The sequence below is a fragment of the Enhydra lutris genome, unplaced genomic scaffold (genome assembly GCF_002288905.1).
Source record: "Enhydra lutris kenyoni isolate GAN:26980312 unplaced genomic scaffold, ASM228890v2 scaffoldscaffold13, whole genome shotgun sequence".
NCBI classification, from domain to species: Eukaryota; Metazoa; Chordata; class Mammalia; order Carnivora; family Mustelidae; genus Enhydra; species Enhydra lutris.
In genome coordinates this window covers 22,857,171-22,872,548 of record NW_019154097.1, presented here as the reverse complement: position 1 = coordinate 22,872,548, position 15,378 = coordinate 22,857,171, and the positions used below count along the sequence as shown (strand labels likewise).

Below are 15,378 nucleotides of genomic sequence, written 5' to 3'. Positions count from 1 at the left end.
TTTTCTGAGACCCTAAGGTAGTGGGCTGGACTCCAACACTCCTGCCTCGTACAGCAGGTTCCTTGTTTCCAGCTCTGTCCTCTGAAACCACCATGGGGGAAGAGTTGGAGGGATGGGAGTGGCATCTCCTTGACACCTCCTTCTCTCCAGGCTTCTGGGAAGAGCCCAAGAGGAGCTCTGGCCATTCTGGTAGGGTTCACTTTGGGTATGAGGGGACAGTTTCCTGTCTCTCCCGTGGAGAAGCTTCTATCCTCAGGGAGGGTCACCAGATTTTATGTCCCTGGGAGCCTCAGCTTGTATCAGAATTGGCATTCCTCGGGCTAGATGGGGGAGAGCAGTCCCTGCCACTCACCTTGGGAGCGTCATTCCCTTCCCGCCTCAGTTTTTCCCTTCTGTGAAATGGGCGCTTAAGTTGCCATTCCTGTCCACCTTCCACATGGGAGGGAAGCAGTTAACTATCACAGCATTTTGAGAAAGACAGAAATATTCCATCCCTGCATTGTGTATTTTAACAAGCCAGTGTATTCACATCCCCATTTCACAGGGGAGAAGGTGAGTCTCAGCCACGCCAAGCCGAGTGCCCATAGATACACAGCTAGTAAGTAGCAGGGTGTGGATGGCTTCCTGTTACCGTTATTATTATCCATTAATTGAGAAAGGAGAGCTCTCGATGGATGGAAAGGGTGGGAACAGTGTTAAAAATGTGCTCCCCACCTTCTTCACATGGCCCAGCCCACCCCCCATCTAAGGAACCAAATCAACTTAAACCACAGACTGTGGGAGCCACAAGAGACCTTATGAGTCTCCCTGGACTTAGCACCCCAAGTTTGCAGTTGGGAAAATTAAGGCCCAGAGGGAGGAGGAAGCTTGCTGAGTGTCACCGAGCTCCACTGTGGGGGGGGGGTCCAAGACAAAGTGGGGTGCTGCTCCACGCTCCGCATCCAGGGCTTTTCATGCTGGCCCCAGAGCACCTGCCTTTGCCATCTCCAGAACCTTTCCTCTTGTCCCTGGGGGCTTGCACCCCCCACCGTGGTCTCACCCCTCCCTGCCTCCTGTGTGCAACTGTGTGGGGCACGGGGTGGTTTATAGACGCGGGAGACATAATTGAGTTGTCTGGGAATAGCTCTGTTTTTTATGGCTGCAACAGTGATGGTCTTTAAGGAAGTGCATTAAATCAATAGAAGTCTCGTTGTCCTACCCTATAAATAACGTGACACATCATTAAGCAGGACAGTAAGCTTCAGGACTTTGAAGTAATACAATTAGGTCATGTTTATAAAAACCTTCGCTCACTGTGGCCACTGAACTAACCCGCCTCGGCCCGCACTTGGGGCCAGGGACACCACTGTCATGCTAAATACCACGTCACCTCCGTCCTCAACTGCTTCCAGGCCTTGGCCGGTTCCCCTCCAGAAAGCCCCACTCCTTACGCAGGGGATGCATGGACTCTGGGGCAAGTCATACGGGCTGGGGCAGAAGGAAAGCCCACAGAGCAGCTGGGACCCCATTCAAGATGCCAGAGCCCTCCGGGTCGCCACACACTTGCAGGGGAAACTTGGCACAGTAGCTTTTCTCTCTGGGCTGCTTGTCTGGAGGCACGTTTCTTGCTTCTGTCGTACGTTTGCTCCCAAGAAGAGCCCAGGGGTACGCGGAGGCCACCTTAACACTTCTCACTCTCACCACCTGCTGTGACCTAGATGACCCATGAAGTGCTGAGGTTGTATTTTTTTTAAATGTGGGAGTGATGTTTGCAAGGGGGAGGCTGAGAAGCCCGGGAATGTTCCCGGGGAGGGAGGGACTCTGAACTCAGAGGTAGTGGGTGACCTTTCTCTCCACAGCCATCAGCTGTGTCATGGGCACGGGCTACACGAGGGCCTCCTGGGAAGTGGGTCAGGATGGGTCTGGGTTTGGAAGCAGGTGACTCTGGGGGCAGAGCTGCGGGAAGAGGTGCTGTGAGTGGGACAGACAGGGGTTCAAGTCCCCCTGTCTATCCTTCCATCCCTGTTGGGTAACCTCGGGCAGTAACTTCTAAGTTTCTGTTTCCTCGTGCATTAAATGGGGGATAGGAATTCCCTGGCGCGGCTTTTGGGAGAACGAAATGAGATAATACAGGTAAAGTGTCTGGCATGTAGTCAGCACATGAAAAATGATAGCTTAGAATAAAGCAAGACTCGTCGGTCGCAGCTGAGGAGTCTCGTCCTGGTAGGGCTCCTGCCCCCGTGTGATACTCCTTAATCTCTCGGAGACATACCTGTGTCACTAGAAAAGGATAAATATTCTTTCAACCCAGAGAGTGGAGTGGGGAGGGCTTCCTGGAGTCTTTGAAATCTATGTTTAGCTCCAGGTGGTGGCGTGTCCTTGATTGGAAGGACCAAAGCTGGAAAGAAGTTCCGGGAAAAGAGGCCCAATAGGGCGTGAGTAACAGCACATTACAGTGTAGTCCTGTGGGTTCTCCTGTGTACCCCTTGAGGCAAAGAAGGCAAGAATCCCACTCACCCCTCGTCTTCACCTGGGAAACCTGAAGCTTAGAGAAGAAGAGGGGCTTGTTGGGGTCATAGTGTATGAGTGAAAGGGATGGTGTTTGAATTCCAACCTGAGCACAGTGTTCCCTGCCCCCTAGATCTGGTGTCCACAGAAATTAAAAACAAATGTCCCAGGCTTTCCAGGTTTATTAATGATGGGGTTCTTGTTCCTGCTGTGATCTGGGGCAGCCACTAGAAATTGTTGGGAAGCCCGGGGGTTCGGGATTGAATGTGCCTGACTAAAATATTCCCATGAGAGGTTTATTTGACGATTAGACTATTATTCCCCTAAGTGTTTCTCAGTGTGTGTTCCACAGGAGAAAAAAAGAAAGAAAGAAAGAAAGAAAGAAAGAAAGAAAGAAAGAAAGAAAGAAAGTCACATTTATCATTCATTCATTCATTCTTTAATTCATTAATATTTCTTCAGTGCTGCTTCTTGGCGGGCACTGCGGGAGACAAGATGTGGACGCTGTCCCCATGTTGTTCACTCCCCAGTCTGTTCTAGACTTACAGTGTTTCACTATTTTTTTTTTTTTAACTCACTGGTAGACAGCTGGAAAGAGGGACGGGGCGGGCTCATGGTAAAGAACCCAGTCACTGCCCTGTGATGACCCATATCTATTATTTCATGTTCCAATTCTGATCAGTTAGGGAATGGCTTATCTAGGCCACTGTGTGGAGATCATGGAGCCCACTGGCCAAGAACGTTAGGATCCGTTGGCAATGGCTGCTGTGATGCAGATAGTGGGGGGCGGGGGTGCTGTGTATCGTTTTCCCTGCAGCAGGGCAGGGTGAAAGCCAAAAGAACAGACCCACCTTGTGACGCTGATTCCAGGGGGGCGCTGGGCATGCCAAGCAGGACTGGAAAGATCTAGGCAGGGAGGTGGGGTTTGCCACCACCAAGTGGATCGTCTCAGGATTTTGCCAGTTTGGAGGCAACTAGAGCACTGAACAGATCAGTTAGATGGTGCCTGGCAGAAGCCAGGAAGACCTTAGAGGTAGCCAAAGTCATTCCTGGGCCCGCCAGGCACAGCAGTGCTTAGTGTGGAAGCTGCTTTAGCCTGTGAGTCCCCTCTAGCCCTCGCCTCTGCTCCCAGGCCGTGCCCCAAGCACCACGTGAAGTTTTTAGTCTCTGGCCTTTAGCTTAATACTTGCACTGCACGCTGCTGTGTTCCTGAGAGGTGTGTATTTTAAAAAGCTACCTTTCTCCCAGTTCACTCTTTGGTTTGATAGTCACATATACTGCCCAGCTGGGACCTTGATGCATGTCTTTTTATCTTAATTATGACATAAGAAGTTACCCAGCCTGTAGCTAGCTTGGATAAAGACTTTGTCATTTGGAAGTAAAGCGGAGGTTTTGCAGTCAGATGGACTCAGGTTCAAATTCCAGTTCTGCCTCTTACCAGCTGTGGGATCTTGGGCAAACTGATCACTCTCTAGATCACTTTCTTCACATGCAAAATACAGGCTCCAGCGAAAGCACAGCCCATCAGTGGACTCCTCTAGCACTGAGCTGGACACCTAGTTATTATCTTGATCCAATGCTTTCCTTCCTAACACATCTGCTCTGGTAACTGTGTTTCCTTTCCAGAGGTGTGTGTGTGTGTGTGTGTGTGTGTGTGTGTATGAGAGAGAGAGAGACCAACTGAGGGAGGCAAGGAGGGGTCATGAAAACACAGAGAAGTCAGGGCTCCTGGGTGGCTCAGTGGGTTAAAGCCTCTGACTTCGGCTCAGGTCATGATCCCAGAGTCCTGAGATCGAGCCCCGCATAGGGCTCTCTGCTCAGCCTTCCTTCCTCTCTCTGCCTGCCTCTCTGCCTACTTGTGATCTCTGTCTGTCAAATAAATAAATAAAATCTTAAAAACAAAACACAGAAAAGTAGATAAGTGCAAAACAGAATACATACACACACACAGGAGAGACAAAGAAAGTGCAGAAGAGAAAAGGTATGTAATTAATATGACTTTTCCTAGTTTATAGACTCCATGACCCTGTGAAATGACATTTTCTAGTGAAGGTTACACTGCTCTTAAGATTGGGGCAGTCCATGGTATAGAGATGTCCTCAGAGATAAATGCCTGTTGCCACCTTTAAAAGATGTTTTATCTCAATTATAATTTCCCAAGACTGTTCGAGGGAATGAATTTCTGCATTTCCATTTGAATTACAATGCAGGTTTGGCTGTCAGCTCAGCATTCCTAGACTATTCTTTAAAGGAGTTCTGACTGCTTGAAAGGCAGCCCAGGGGTTAAGGTGGGGAGGGGAGAAGGATAAGATAGTCAAATGTCACCTCCTTTTCTGAGGACAGTTGTAGCCAAGGGCCTGATGTGGGCTGGAGAACTCTCCCAGGCTTTCAGTTTCCTGAGGGAGTTTGCTTCAAAGACAGCAACCAGACATGAAAGCAGTTGTTCTCAGAACTGGGACTGCCTGGGTACTGGTTTACTTCTCTGTAGATTGAATCATCAGGGGGCAGTTTTCAGTTCCCATTTGTTTGACCTTCGGTTAGCGTTTGACAGAGCTGACCACTTCCTGCTTCAGGCACTGTGTTCGCTGCCATTGTCCCAGATCTTCCTTGTGAGTCCCCTGCCTTCCTGCTGGCTTCTTCTCTGCCGGCTTTGTCGGCTCACCCTCTTCTACCCAGCCCCATCCATGGGATTTCAGACAACCCTGGCCTGGGCCCCCTCTTCCTGGACACTTCTCTTATGGGGATTCTGTTACTGTCCCTACCTTGGCGACTCCCACTTTACACCTCTGCCTCTAAGCTTTCCCCCAATATTTGCCATTATGGCAGCTCCCTTGCCCACCCAAACTCTGCCCCACACAACCTGTGGTTTCCCAGCGTTCGAGTGAAATGTGCCATGATCTGTTTTTAGGCAGAACCAGAAACCGGAGTCCTTCTTCACATCCTCCTCTCCCTCGCGCCCCCCATTTTCCCAAATCTTCTCCATTTTCATTCCCAATGAGGGCTTGAATTTGCCCACTTCTTTCTATCTCTCTGCTGTGCCCTGGATCAAGCTGCCATCGTGGCTTGCCTGGACTCTAGCGCTGGCATTCTACCTGGACTCTTGGTATCCACTCTTTTTTTTTTTAATTTTTATTTTTATTTATTTTTTTCTTATTTCTTTTCAGTGTAACAGTATTCATTATTTTTGCACCACACCCAGTGGTCCATGCAATCCGTGCCCTCCCTAATACCCAGCACCTTGTTCCCCCAACCTCCCACCCCCCGCCCCTTCAAGACCCTCAGGTTGTTTTCAGAGTCCATAGTCTCTCGTGGTTCACCTCCCCTTCCAATTTCCCTCAACTCCCTTCTCCTCTCTAACTCCCCTTGTCCTCCATGCTATTTGTTATGCTCCACAAATAAGTGAGACCATATGATAATTGACTCTCTCTGCTTGACTTATTTCACTCAGCATAATCTCTTCCAGTCCTGTCCATGTTGCTACAAAAGTTGGGTATTCATCCTTTCTGATGGAGGCATAATACTCCACAGTGTATATGGACCACATCTTCCGTATCCATTCGTCCGTTGAAGGGCATCTTGGTTCTTTCCACAGTTTGGTGACCATGCCCATTGCTGCTATGAACGTTGGGGTACAGATGGCCCTTCTTTTCACTACATCTGTATCTTTGGGGTAAATACCCAGTAGTGCAATTCCTCGGCATCCACTCTTGTTCCCCCTCAGTCCAAACCACACAGCAGCCCCGAGGACACAGGTCAGTCAGTGCTCTCCAGAGAGACAGAACCAACAGGATGGATGGTTGGCTGGATGGATAGACGGGTAGATAAAAGTCTCTATTGTATATAATATTCATATATGAGAGAGAGAGAGAGAGAGAGATTTGTTAGGAGGAATTAGCTCACATGATTGTGCAGGCTGAGAAGTTTCAAGCCAAGATCTATTCAGCAAACTGGAGATTCTGGAGAGCTGATGGTGTAAGTTCCGATTCCAAAGCTAGGAGGCTTGAGATCCAAGAAGAACCAATGTCTCCATTTGAGCCCAAAGGCAAGAAGAGAATGTTGTTCTAGCTCAAACAGTCAAGCAGGAGGAATTCTTTCTTACTCCTGGGGGTGGGGGGGGGGGGGTCAGCCTTTCTATTCTATTCAGGCCTTTACTGATTGGCTGAGGCCCAGTGACATAAGGGAGGGCATTCTGCTTTACTCAGTCTGCTGCTGATCTCATCCACAACACCCTCGTGGACACCCTCACAGACACCTCCAGAATCGTGTTTGACCACATCTCTGAATAGCCCATGGGCCAGTCAAGTTGATGTATACAATTAACCATTAACAGAAATACCATCAGGCTTCTTCTTGGACGAAAACTCCCAGGTCCTTTGCCATTGCTCTGAGGCTAATTTCCAAAATCTTCCCCATGGCCTCATTGCCCTTCCAGATCCGCCATGTCCCCAGCCAGTCTGCTCCAGGCTGTCTGTCTGTCTGTCACACCCAGCCTCACACAACCCCTAACTATGGCGGCAGTCAGTGATCAGAGCCCGGCCACACTCATCTAGGCCAGGGTCCCAGCCAGGTGGTGGGAGGTGGTCCCATAGCCCTTTCCCTCCCCCGGCTTCATGGCTTCCACGCAGCCCTGTGTAGGATGCCTCTAGCTCTGAGGTAGTGCTTCCTTGGAGAGTAGGGAGGCCAGAGGAGGTTAAACATGAGCTGGATGCTCACTTGTCTGTCTGCAGCGCGCCAGAGGAGAGAACTAACTTAATTCTCCTCAGAACCTTGCAAGAAGACGATACAGGATGTGGTTCATTAAACACAAATAGGCCCATGAGACTGCCATTTCCACCAGATGAAATTACCAAAAAAAGCATTTGTTCCCTGGTTTAGATTGAGTCCATCTGGAACGGAACACCCCAGTCGTCTTCCTATTGGTGCGTACCAAGAATAATAATCCTTCGCAGGGTTCCGCGCGGAGCAGCTCACAAAGCACTTTCACGTACATTTTTTCATCCAATTTACTCCTCGCGCAACAAGCCTGGAAGGGAGGCATTGTTATCTGCATTTTGTGCTTGAGGGGAGCGAGGCTTGGAAGGGTAAGATGGCCTGAGGGAGTTCCCAGCAGGGAGCTTGGCAGAGCAGGGATTTGAACCCAGGCTGCTTTCATCAGGAGAACCCGCGTTTGTTCCTACCACTGCAGCCTCAGAGAACTCTCTAGATGCTGTTATCAGGCCCAAGGCGACCATTTGCACTCCTGTTCTGTTTCTCTTATCCACCCTCGAAAGAACTGAGGGAAGCAGACTCAGAGCATAGGCCCTCAGGGTGGGCGGGAGAGGAGATACTCTACTCGCCCATACCCCTCTGTGTCACTCACTTCCCCCTCTTAACTTAGGGGCAGCATTATGAGGCAGAGCCAAACCCGAGAACATCAGAGCTGGAAGGAACCTTGGCACTCCTTGAGCCAGGGTGAGCTTCTCTTTGTGGTCTAGTTTTGATTACAAGGTAGTAGCCTCCTGAAGTGCTCCCTGAAAGAAATTCTGGGTCAGGACCAGGCTTGGTGACAAGAATGCAGTGGTCACTTAGCAATACCAATCGTGGCTGTGAGAGGAAGAAACTCTTGGGTAAGGTGTTTCCCATCCTCAGCCAGGCTGGCTGTTCCCATTCCACAGATGGGAAAGTTGAGGTCAGCTTATGCAATCGGTTAGAACCTGCAGTGGCGAAGGAAGAAATTTAATAACCAGCTAGCAGTGTTTTTTGTTGTTTTATTTTGTTTTTGGTCTTTACCCTCTGAAAACTCAGCATTTTCAAAGACCCTCGTTCCCCAAGCCTCCCGCATCCTCAAAGATGGGAGAGTCACTGGTTGACAGACCGCACATTTTCTTATTTTAGGGTACACATGCACACACAAACATATCACTCCCTGAAGCATGAGAGGCTGCCCCTCTTGTTCTTCCACTTAGGGAACCATAAGAGATTGATACTGTTGTAAACTAGTTATTCTGATTCTAGTCAGACAGGAGCCAAAAACACTCTTGTTCCCCTATCCCAGTCCTATTCCCAGGAAAGTGATACAGGGACTGAGGGAGTCAGATGGGACCCTTCTCTCTCAGCAGTCTTGCACTAAGAATGTGAAATTTCCCTGGAGATGAATGGGGGGCTTTTGTCTTTTCTCTGCCTTCAACCCATTAGTGAGAAGAAGGTCTGGAGGGAACCCAGGTGCACAGAGGGGCACTTTTGCCTTCCCCAGGACCTCAGCAGCAGACAGAACCTACCCCCCTGAGAGCAGTCTCACCCACAGAGCCCACTGCACAAGGGCATCTTCCTTGCCACTCTCTCTTGTCCTTCCTTCATCCCTTTTCATTACTCCATCTTTCCACGCTACTGTGTCCAGCGCCTACTGTATGTCAGGCTCTGGATTAGGGGCAGAGGCTGCCAAGGTGAATGAGACCCACTTCCTGCTCTCAGTAGGCTCACAGTCCAATGGGAAAGACTAACCAGTGAACTTTTGATAAAGGTTATGACAGAAGAAAGCCTGTGTGTGTGTGTGTGTGTGTGTGTGTGTGTGTGTGTGTAGGGTTAGGAGTGGAGGAAGCCAGGCTGGGAGACTGGTCCCTAACCATGTAGGGTGGGTGAGAATTTCCCCAGAGGAGAAGACATCTCGGCAGAGCCCTGGAGGGTGTGGGCATTTGCCACCCGGGTGGTGGAGGTGGATTGCAGGGGACAAGACGCAAATCTGGGGGTGTGAAAAAGCCTGGTGAATGCTGAGTCCTCTCAGACTGGTTGGGAGCAGTAGTTCCTGGACATTTTCAGGTGTTTTTGAGGGATGTCACTGGCCTCTTTTTTCCATCTTCGAATGTCTCTGTGCCTCAGTCTTCAAGTCGTCAGAGAAAGTGCCATTGCCTCTGTCCCCAGCTGAGTACTCTCATGCACGGGAGAGGCTGCGTCTCCAAATGCCTCCAGAGAAGTCAAATTACCGGGCCAGTTTCAGAAGTCCCCGGGGAATAGTCAGAAAAGCATCTGACCCTTTCAGGTTGTCGTGAAGATGGGATGAGGTCATATGATTAGTTGGCTTATAGTAGGAACTCAACACAAATCAGTCTTCGTTGCCCACTCCTTATCGGAGGAGTATCTATCAACAAATACCAACATACACATCAGGTGTGTGTGCGTCATCTGTCCCATTTGCCAGATGTGTGACGCAGGACAAGGCATGTTGATTTTGAGTCTCGGTGTATCTTTAAGATGGGTATAGTGATGCTTGCTTCACAGTATTGTTATGAGAATGAACTGAAACAAGGATTATAAAGTGATTACCACTGCACCTGGCATATAAGAAATACTCGGGAAGTGCGAGCTATTATTATTATCATTGATTATTATGAGACACAATAGAGTCAGTGGCGATTATTATCACCATCAGTTTTCTAAAACAAAAGGCATAATTGCGTAGCTCTTTCCAGTCCTGAATACAGAAGCCTAAGATAAACCTAAAGTCACAGCTGTTTTTCACTCAGTGATTGGCCAACTTGAATTTGAATCCTGCCTGAACCGGGGGTGGGGGGGTGGGAATAGAAAGCAGAATTATCAGAAAGCTCAGCCTGGAGCCCCACAGTGGGGCACGGGGTTGCTTGTTTGCACAGCTGGATGCTGAGCTCTGAATGCACAGGAAGAATGTGTAGGGCTGCGTGTGTTGGGGAAGGGCATGGTGGAGGAACAGGCAACAATGTCTGATGTGTATGGAGTTCTTAGTATGGACCAATTAATCACATGATCTTATCTTGGGCTTCATAAGAACCCCCATGAAGTCCAGGGTATCATGTCCATCTTCCAAAGGAGAAAACTGGTCTAGCTTAAGGTCACATGGCTGATAATAGGCAGACGCAGGATTCTATCCCAGGACTGTGTGACTCCAAGGTCCCCATGCCCTGATCCATCCCTCTAAGAAAAGGTACCACATGCTGAGAACCACTCTATGCCAGCAGGCGCCCTGGGCACTTCAGGTGCACGATCTCATTTATTCCTCACAGCGACCCTCTAAAGCTGATGCCTTTCTGCCTTGGAAACAGAATCAGGAGGTGCTGGGTGGGAAGGAGGATATATATAATCCAAAGGCATATAGCCCGTTGAGGTACTTGCTCGTTTCCTTTCTTTCTTTCCTTGCTCCAGCCCTCTCACCATTTACATTTTGCTGTTACTTAACCACAGTGGGCACTCCAAAAAGAGTGTTCTGTCTCAGAGGCATTTCTCTGCCTTCTAAAACAGGTAGAAGTCGTTGATCAGGAAGAGTGAAAAAAGAGGCAGACAGATCAGCAGGATTCCAGCCTGCCTGGTGTTGGTCAGTGGGCCTGAGTCCCTTGTTTTCTGGCGACCCCTTGGCTCTGGGTCAGGGTCCAGGCTTTGATCCAGGCCTTAGAGATTGACATGACTATCAATCCATTGGGTAGGAGCTGCCCTTGGTGGTTTTTATCTGACACATAAGCCCTAGATCCCAAGCGTTCCTCCTTGAGATCCTTGGGGTCTGCATTTCTCTGTTTCACATTTCACAGGTGCCCAAGGAGATAGAAGGCTCCTTTTAGAGATCTTAGCCCAAGCAGTCCCTGAGGTTGGGAGCATCAGAATAACTGAAATTTACAGCTGGAAAGATACTTAATTCAATAAATCTATTAATATATGGTGAAGCGGGTAATGAGAAACTTGCTCAGAGGGAACTATAAATTAGTGACAGTGTTAGGATTCAAACCAGCTCCCCTTTCTCCCTCCTCCTTCCATGAAGGTGTGCTAAGAGGCAATTCAGGAGGCCCTGTGCCAAAGGTATCTCCTTTTTGTTTGTGATTGCTTTATTGAGATACAGTTTACGTACCATGTATCACGTATCGAAGGTATCTTTTCGAGCCTTCTCTTCGGGGGTGGTTTTGCACAAAGATAAAATTTAGGGTTTCCAGAAGGAAACACAACTTTTCATGACTTTATTGTTGAGAAGATTCTCCAAGGAAAATGAAATCGGAGGTAACCACTCCTCCCACCTTTCAATTACATCCCATTTTCTGTTGCAGTTTACTGTCCATGACTCAGGGAGGCAGCTGGGGGGAGGGGCACAAGGTGGCACAGCCAGCTGGTGCTAAATGTGACACAAAGTGTTCATTTTTACCAATATATGAGCTAGGCTGCCCCCCTGCCCTGGTTTTGTCCAGCAAGTTTTAGTGCCTTCTCCGTGCGAATGCAGCAGTAAATTAAATGTGGCTCTGCCTTCACCGAGTTCAGTCCAGACTGGGAGAGGGACAGCTAATAAGGAAATCACAATGCAATGTGTAAATGCTAGGAGGGGAGGAAGCGCCAAGTGTGGCCTGGACACCCGACTCAAACTGTGGGGTGGCTCCGGAAGGGCCTCTCAGAAAACCAGCAGGAGGCAAGATTTAGGTAACCTAGGTGGTTAAGGAGAGGGAAAGTATCGGGGGGGGGGGGGCAAGAAAAGCATGTACAAAAAAGGGCCCTGAGATAAGAGGGGGAAAAAAAGTGTATGGAGCAGTCTGCTAGGAAACAGGACCGAGATAAACGCAGGAAGAGAAAGGGGCAGAGGCCAAATCCCACTGAATGTGTGGACCATGTTAAGAAAGTGTCCTTTACTAGGAGCAATTTAAGGTCACTGAAAGATTCTATTAATATTATTTGCATTTTAAAATTTGATTCTGGCTGGTGCAGGGTAGGGCTTGACTTGGGCTTGAAGGAATGCTAGATTGGAGCCGGAAAGATCAGTTAGGAAGTCACAGCCTTGTTTCAGGAGAAAAATAATAGCAGCTTAACATTTAGTAGTCATGCAGCGGAAGAAAAAAAAAAAAAAAAACGGGTGAGAAATGGTGGCACTGAAGTGTTTCTTAAAGTAGAACAAAAGAACAGCAGGTGTTGGAGAGCTGAGCTCAGGTTTGAGTATGTTGAGTCAGGTTTCTCAGGGACATTTTCATTGAACATAGCAGCCCACAGCTGACAAGCTAGTTGGCAATACCATGTGGGCAGCTGGACATAAACTGGTCTGGTGATCCAAAAAAAAAAAAAAAAAAAAAAAATGGTAAGAACTGAAAATGCAGGTTTGGGACCTAGTTGTGTAGGTAAATCATCACAGAAGACAAAGCTCCCAGTATAAAAATACAGTTCCCCCTGTTCCCCTTGTGCAACTTGTTTCCTCCCAGAGCAACTTACACACACACACACACATACACTCCACGCTCAGTATTGTTTCTGACCTCTGACTTAGAGAGGCTTTGTTTCATTCAGAGAGGCTGTCCACACTTCTCCTTTCTGGCCGGCTTTTACTTATGTAAAATGTTATGGGACACCGAGGAACAGTTCTAGTGCGTAATATGTAGGCTGGAGTTAACACCTCCCAGTTCATGGAAGAGGGAAACAGGCCTATACAGCCATCATCACCAGAGCAGAAGGAATGAATATATACTTCTAAGGTTTTGGCTTCATTATTTGCACCTTACATTTGGCCTAGAGTTCAATAGTGAGCTTTTATGGAAGGTCCAGAGATAGTGCCCATTTGTGCACGCGTCACACCTTTCTTCCCATCAGTGTAAGTTTCATTCTCCTGTATCTAGCCCCTGGGTCAAGGATCAGGTGAGACAGGCATACCTACCTGTTCCCTTTCCACCCTCCAAGCCATGGTATTTCCAGTTTATTTCTAGCATATTAACAGAAGCATTAGATTTATTCAGCAAGTTCCAGATCCTTGGACTTGAGAGTTTTTTAGTTCAGATATGATGTGTCTTTTCACAAAAACACATTGTCTTATTCATGTGGTTGCTCATAAATTACATTCATGAAAATTAATTTGTCATATTGTGAAGTTGTTTTAACATTTATGTCCAAACATTTGTGGTCACTTGAAAGTAGTGGGATGGACTCCAGCCTGGTATGTGGTTCAGAGGAAGGAACACACCCAGATATAAAAGGATTTAACGCTCACATAATGAAGCTTTCTGCTCCCAAGCAGGTCCAAGGTGGCTTGAGAAAACAAGGAGGGGACACTGGCTTGGCTTGTGTATAATGGGTAGGGGTGTGGAGTAGGGTTGAGGTGGGTTGCCATGGTCCGAACTTCCCTCTGGCACCAAAGTTTGCCAGATGAGGGGTTAATGGGGAAGGGGGGGAATGGTGGGGCTTGAATGCTGTCAGAATTCAAGCATCAAGTATGGAAGTCAGAATTTTTATTACAGTTCGCTCTGGATGTTTGACTACTGAAGTGTGCCATGTTTCATTTAACTGAACTTGAACTTGTGTAAGTAAAGCAATATGGTACTCTGTGAAGGCTGCAGTCTGAAAGTGGTAGGGGAAATGAAAATTCTACTAAATGCCTTGTATTAAGAGCCCAACATTATATATTTTGAGAAGTGAAACGAGTACGTTGGTCACTATCAATAATGTCTGGAACTCTGAAGGTGATAAGTGTCTTAGTGAGGCATTTTATTATGGATTTAGTATGTGTAGAGATAGGTGCAATCTTGGGTTGTCTGTGACACAAGAAATTCCCAGAAATCTTTTCCCTGAACAGTCAGCCTTGGATGGGGAATTGTTGCTGCCATTGGCTGGACCAAAAGAGTACATCACTGGCAATGGCCCAAGAGTATGTAGAGATGGGGCTGACTGTTGGCCAGGGCACCCAGGGCAAAGAAGACACTCAGGGCATGAAGTTTGGCTACTTGTGCTGACTCTCAGGTCCTGTCCCATTATCAGAAACATTCCAGTTAAGGGCGGAAAAGTCGCAGCTTTCCAGCAAACTCCATCACATATGATGATACCACCTATAAAGTATATAAACTACTTCTCACTTGGTTGATCCCAGGGAACTCCTCAGATAGCCAAGGGGTCTGGAAAAGGAGGGGTCCTTCTCCAGCACCATGGCACCTGGCAGAGAACTGAGGATGGAGGGGCACACTATCCTACAGGGTGCTGCTTGCATGACCCAAGGCATAATGGGTAGCTAGGGACGGACTGCCACAGGCTCAGTGTCTGTGACAACCAGTCTTTGTTTCTAGGAGAGTCCAACATGCAGCCAGCAATCGTACTCTAATGCCTTATGTTAATTTTTGTAATTATTTGAATAATGAATATTGACCTGGAGGAAAAATTCTTTTATGCTAGCCATCTATAGGAATAGCTAAACAAGCCTATTTGTTTTAAAATTCACATACATATGTATATACATATACATATATATATACATAATTATATATAAAATACATAAAAATATTTTTAATTATATATATAAAATCTTGACTCCATTTAACTTCTCAAAAAGTGTCAAGATGGCATCCTGACTACTTTAATCAAATAACAAGCTTTCAGGCTGTGCAGCTTTCCTTCTGGGATACAATACTGTGAGTTTTGCCTCTGCCCCTCTAGCAATCCCACTCTTCCTCCGGTAGGTTTTTCATTAAGAAGCCGAGCAGGGCCACTGTATCCCCAACACAGGTCTGCAATTGCCCCCAGCATTAACTTGAAAATTTTACATCAGTGCACCATGAGGGGATGTCTTTGCCTCTTACAATGGAAGTCCCATTTTCTGAGCCCCTCACATTTTCTGAATTCAGTACTTTTATATGTGCTATCCCATTTATAGGTTTTAATTCTTAAAACAGTACTTTAAAAGATAAACTGCCCTTGGCTTCTACCAGATGAGGAAACTATAGTTCAACAGAGTGACAATAGCTAGTAAATGACCCACGGTTACAGTAAGTCGGGTATAGTAAGGGATTGGACCAAAGTGGGGCTGATTATTACAAAGTGCGGGTTCTTTCTACTACTTGAAATACAATACAATTCTGGCAAGAATTATGCAAAAACACTGAGGCAAAACTCAACAATTCTAATTGGTTAAAAATAAAAATCATAGAGCTAAAAGGGATTTTACTG

At 47.4% G+C, this 15,378-nt stretch overlaps 1 protein-coding gene across 3 annotated transcripts in view; it reads left to right on the top strand.

Annotated features, from left to right (window-relative positions):
- The window catches only part of LOC111145742 (astrotactin 2), an 867,423-nt gene that overhangs the window by 635,979 nt on the left and 216,066 nt on the right, over positions 1-15,378 (top strand). The gene's annotated exons all lie outside the window — the stretch shown is intronic.